Here is a 6235-nt window from a genome sequence, read left to right as displayed (position 1 = left end):
CACCGATGGCTGGCAGCTCTGAACAATTACCGCTTCTCCCTGAAGTATAAGCCGGGACCCTTGAATGTCGGGGCTGACGCCCTCTCCCGACGGCCAGGGCTAAGTGCTACTCACAGAGAGGGGAGAGGGAAAAGAACGAAGCACTATGTCCAGTGCTGTAAAAAACAGCCAATGAAACCACAGGGTGTACGTTCCCAATAATAAAGCTATTTAATGGATCAAAAATCAATTACAAAACACACCTACTACAGATTTGTCTTTGGAGCTTCACACATTTTTTTCTAAGTGCTACTCAAGATGATGAGGAATGGGAAGAACTCCCAGGACCCGGGGTGCGAGCTTTGTGTAGCACTGCCGCCATTTTAACGACCAAGTGGCCTTCTCAGAATTAAGGGTTGCAGATTCGCTGGGATGCCAGTCGCAGGCTGTCCCAGCCGCCTACTGCGATCCAAAAGGAATGAACATAACGCATGATAAAGTGCTACGGTGGAAAGATCTGGTAGACTACCAAATACGAGATCCTGTCGTTAGTATCATTAGGCAAGCCGTTGAAAAGAAGAACCCAGCCCTGCTAAAGCGTGCTCACAATGACTTGGTGGCCTTGCTCATGCGGGAAGTGGACAAATTCCAAATCGACAACTGCTTACTCTATCGGGTGGTGCAATACCACAACCACCCGGATAGGCGACAACTAGTCCTTCCTAAGAACTTGCAATACATGGTGTTGAAGTCCCTACATGATGAGCATGGACATCTCGGTGTAGAGAAGACCTTTGGGTTGGTCAGAGACCGCTTTTTATGGCCCAAGATGCGAGAGGCCGTAGAACGCCACTGTCGCCGTTGTACTAGGTGTATACAGCGCAAGACCCTGCCTACCAGAGCAGCTCCCATGGGCCATCTGAAGAGTTCTGGCCCAATGGACCTTGTGTGTATGGACTTTCTGTGCATTGAGCCCGATAGCCAGGGTATATGCAACGTGCTGGTCATCACGGACCATTACACCCGTTATGCCAGGCCTTCCCCACGAAAGATCAGAAAGCCATCACAGTGGCAAAAATATTATGGGAGAAGTACTTTGTGCACTACGGTCTTCCCAACTGCCTTCACTCAGACCAAGGTCGGAACTTCGAGAGCACGTTGATCCGAGAACTGCTCAAAATGCTGAACATCGCCAAATCACGAACGACCCCATATCACCCCGAAGGAGATGCACTGCCAGAACGATTTAATCGAACCTTACTGGACATGCTCGGAACTCTGCAGAATGCTCAGAAAACTGAATGGAGTCGACACGTGGAGGCCCTGGTGCATGTGTACAATTGTACCCGACACGAGTCAACTGGATTCTCCCCATACTTCCTCATGTTTGGGCGAGAGGCGAGACTGCCAGTGGATGTACGTCTTAGAGTCTCGACGGATGGGATACACAATGCTACCCATTTCAAATACGTGCAAAGACTTAAAGACAGTTTACAGCAGGCCTATCAACAGGCTGAGAAGTCTACAGTTAAGGTGAACGCTGGAAATAAAAGGCGATTCGACCATAAGGTCAACTATCGGGAACTTCGTCCTGGGGACGCTGTGCTGCTTCGAAATCTGGGAGTCCCGGGAAAACACAAACTGGCCGACCGATGGAGAGACGGGGTATATGAAATAGAGTCTCAGATGCATGGCCTCCCGGTCTATCGCATCAAAGACACTGAAAGCCGGGTAAAGGTATGGCACCGTAATCATCTTCTCCCCATTCCACAAGTGGGAGATGAGGAAGCAGAGATACTGGCCACACCGCTCAACGGTGAGTACGATTTATCAGAGATGGGTCAAGAGACTGTCAATAACGAGACCCACTCTAAGACTCCTGAAGATCCTATGGAAGGACCCTCTCAAAGGGACTACTCCACAGAAGGGGCATCTCCCGGAGGAGCTACGGGTAAAGGGCCCCGAAGGCCAACGCCTACTAAGGTGGCACCAACAGGCCAGCCTTTGGATCCACAGAGCCCGTGCTTTGCGCCTAACAGAGACTGTTCAGAGACATTTCTCCCCTCAAGGGAAGAGACTGAGCCTCAGGACTGTGTTTATTACTCCCCCGAGGGAGTTGCAGAAGAACAGCTCCGAAGGAGCCAAAGAGTCAGGTACCCTCCAACTCGGGTAACCTATGATCAAATTGGGGCACCCCATTATGAGGCTCAGCAGTGGTCTCGGAGCAAGATCCAATCTGTGATTGTGATGCTCACAGAATTATGCAACCTCGTATAAAGTCAATGTGAATGTGCTAAGTTATATTTTGAAATGCATTTTTATTATATAATTTCTGTACATGGTTGAGTTGTGTCCCAAGCGAGGACGTTGGGGTTTTTACCACGGGGAGGATGTAGCCAGGTCCCCTTGTCCCGCGACCCCCCTCCTCTCACCTCCGCTGCAGAGGGTCACGCGACAGACCCGCCAGCACTTCTGGAGGGTGGGGGCTAGTGCAGGGAGCGCTTTCGGCGTCTCCGAGTCCCCGGCGGCTCTAAAGCAGGGCGCCGCCATCTTCTATGTAGTTGCGCATGCGCAACGGGTCGTAGTAGCCGGCGGCCACTACATAGGTTGGCGCATGCGCAAAGGAAGTGTGCGCGAGGCCCCCGCAGGGAGAATAGCTCCCAAGAGCAGTCAGCCCCCAGGGTGCACAGGGGCAGAGCCACATGACCCCAGGGAGCCAATAGGGCTACAGTATCTCCCTGCTCAGGGATAGATACATTTCGCGGGCTTGCAGCACGCTAGTTAGTTGGTGACCGGAGCAGCTAAGGGAAGGAGGTAGGGTGCAGGAGTCAGTGACGCCCTGCACTAGGCCAGCATCCCCCTAGGCCCCAGATACCCTGAGTCACCAGTAGCTGAGTGCTATAGGGACAGGCCCTAGGTTAGGGACCCTGCCCCATTAGCCGTTTGCTAGTTAGGGACACAGCGGACGCTGCGTTTCCTGCTGAGAGACTTGGGCTCAAGTCTCCGCCATTAAAGAGAGCTGTTTTTATTCACTTATGCATTCGGCTGAGTTCCTGCTGCAGTGACCACCCACCAACTACGTTTTCCATTAAAGAGAGCTGGACTATCTTCAGGGTGGGATCGCCCCTGACGGATCACCATGCGGGTGGATCCTGGATGTCATGTAGGAGCTCGTCTGATCCTTTGAGAAGATCCTTTAAAGCCAGGTGCCGCCGCACCAGGCAGGTATCGTTATAAGTGCACCAACAGAGTACTCACACGGGACTAGTGGCTGCGCAGTCACACACACATCAATATCATTTAAAGGGACGTATTGGTGGGGTCATTGGACACGGGGTGGGATCACCCGGTGGGAGGAGGTTGCGTCCTGCGAGACGCCGTAGTAGTGTCTCCTCTAGGGAGGGACACCTTGTTATTATATGCAATAGTAAAGTCATTTGTTGGTTTACATGCTGTGTATGTGTAGTGATATATATATATATATATTGTTCTGCGAGGAACCACTCCCCCTCTGGTGGGAGCCATCGCAGGTGGAGGCGCTGCACCGAGTACGCGGTTACTCATAGTATTATACATGCCCCAGGTTCCCCGTGGCGGAAGCTCAGCCCTACTGTGAGCGTAACAGGTAAAGCACCACACCTGGTAACACTAAGTGTTCCCCGCACACACACATTATATGCGATTGTATGGGGGAATACCCGTTACACTAACTATGGGTAGGTAGGTTGGTTGTACATAGGGAGATCCCTGATTGATATTCAGGATCTGATGCTATAATTATAGCTGCCTATAGATATAGGAAAGGGGCCGTAGTAGGACCACTATGTAGATAAAGTTATTGTCTCAATATAAATGTATCAGGGCGTGTATTTGGACGCGCTGTGATAGTGGACTTTATGCGGTATGTACATTAATACATCCAGGCATCATATGCGGAGATAGAACTGGTATGTGTGACTACCTGTATTAATGATTAAGTGTTGAGCTAGAGGGAAACCTCAGTCACGCTGCTAAGCAGAGTATCAATCTGTGAGAATAACCCCAGAGTGAAACACTGACCAGGATACTGCCCCATGAGCCCCCATGAGCCGTTTGGCCACAATTGATGACAAGGTATGCTTGGTAAATAAGTAAGTGATGTAGACCTACAATAAAGTACCAACATCTAACGTAGTTTATATATACTGTGGCTAGGCTGTTGGACAGATGCAGGGGATAATGATAAATCCTCAAAATGGTGTAGTCAAATCCTATATCTCCAAAGGGGGAGGTAATAGGTCTATAATAACAATCTTCACAGCCCTCACGAGGGAATAGTAGGGCAGACAGGTACAGTGTTGACACTGAGAGGTTAAATCTTAAAAAGTATTTGGCATGGATGAAGCACTATAGAGAACCTCCGCAATACTTAAGCTGTATGTGGTGCATAGTAGGTAATACGTAAACACCATGCGCAGAATATAATAAATGTTTTGGAGTGATTCTGCGATCGGCATGTAACTCGTGGGTATACAATACAGACTCCGGTTGAACTGGTAATGTTAGACGAGCACTGACTCCTGCCTGAGAATATATCTCAGTTGCCGGTATATAGCAGCTGATGCGAGCGGTACCGCAAACCAGAGGTCAGTGCCGTGTAGTGGGGTTAATATAGACCCCTAGCCCACGTAAATCTCTCACCACTTAGTTGACAGGGTGAAAAGATGGGCAGATTGGTATAACATGACATAACAGCCACAGCGTTTCAGGGGATATGTAGCCCCTAGAAGTACTAATTGGCCTGAGTATGCAGTGTACTATAATTGTCCAATTAGGACAATCATAGGTAATAAATGTACCTTCTCACGGCTCCAATAATAAGGTATCACTCGAGAAACAACTGAATAGTGCCGTTAGTGCTTCTTAAGAAATGCCGATACTAGCAGCTGATTGACATGAATCGTCAGTGAGAGGTAAGTATCATGAGGTGAGGTCTATGTGGACCCGTATCCACCCGCACCCCCAATCGGCAAAACAAAGTGTGAAATAACACAATAAAACTGGTAGAACACATCTAAGTAAAATTAACACCACATGGTCCCCTATAGCAGCGCTGATCATTCATATATCAGCGCTGATATGTTCGAGGACATGCCTAACTAAATAGTGGGCTAATGAACGGCCCCTTAGGGCAGAGAGATCCTGCAATGAGGATTATAACTTGCAAGATCAAAGTACCAGTCACACGGAGGTCGCTGATAGTGTAATAGCTAGAAACAATATCCATGCAATGCTACATTCAAATGAAGAGCTTCCTGCGTGTGTAGGAGGTATGTGGCCGACGCGCGCGTTTCACGTATGAACGCTTCTTCAGGGCATGTAAGGGGAGGTCCCTGTGTGTGGATGGAGGTTTAAATAGTCACTGTGAGTATATCTGTAATGACACTTAACCCCTTAGTTGCTGAAACAGGACAGATGGTGTATCTCACTACTGAGAGTGCACAGTATGTGGTCTGATACTTGTAGCAACTAAAGTAGCCAGATCCATATGCCCCCAATGTGTTGCAAACTTATATGTCTGTTTGCAAAGCATTTACGGGCGGGAAAGCTGTGGCTAAAGGTGATATATGTGTATGTGAGACATTACTGTTGTAAATGCTCACAGAAGATGGGGTGTGTGATGTTTGGAATTTGATATTCATTGATTATAGTGATGGTTAGTCACTATGTAATAGTAGTGGTATAGCTATGGTTATAGACTATAAAAAAAGAAACAATTAAATAAAAACACTAAACCATTGGAAAATTAAATAAAAACAAGCCATTCAAATTACAAACAATGTAAGCCAACAGTAAACAGAAAACTAAAAGTAAACAATCAATAGAAAAATTTGCCAGAAAATGCATTGGCTATCACTGTATCATCATCCTTTAAAGTGACGTCACATCCTTTTGAACTAATGTAACCTATCACATGGTACAGCAATCATTGGGATTGTGTTCAATCCCGTTGGCTCTAATACCATATGATATAACCATATACCTCCCTTGGAGATGATGTCACATCCTTAACCAAAAAAAAAAAGGAGGCAGGCACATGATACAGCGTCCAATCAGATTGGAGCTGTACCATCTGACCAGAAAATGTGATGTCACAGGCCATAAATAAGGCTTTGACGTCTCATTTTACCTCAAGAAGCCGACGAGACAACATTGTGTTGTGGATTTACCATGGGGTTATGGATTGAAAGATGAAGATAGAAGATTATAGAAAATA

The sequence above is a fragment of the Ascaphus truei genome, chromosome 4, assembly GCF_040206685.1.
Source record: "Ascaphus truei isolate aAscTru1 chromosome 4, aAscTru1.hap1, whole genome shotgun sequence".
Classification (NCBI taxonomy): Eukaryota; Metazoa; Chordata; class Amphibia; order Anura; family Ascaphidae; genus Ascaphus; species Ascaphus truei.
Note: the sequence above shows the minus strand (reverse complement) of the source record.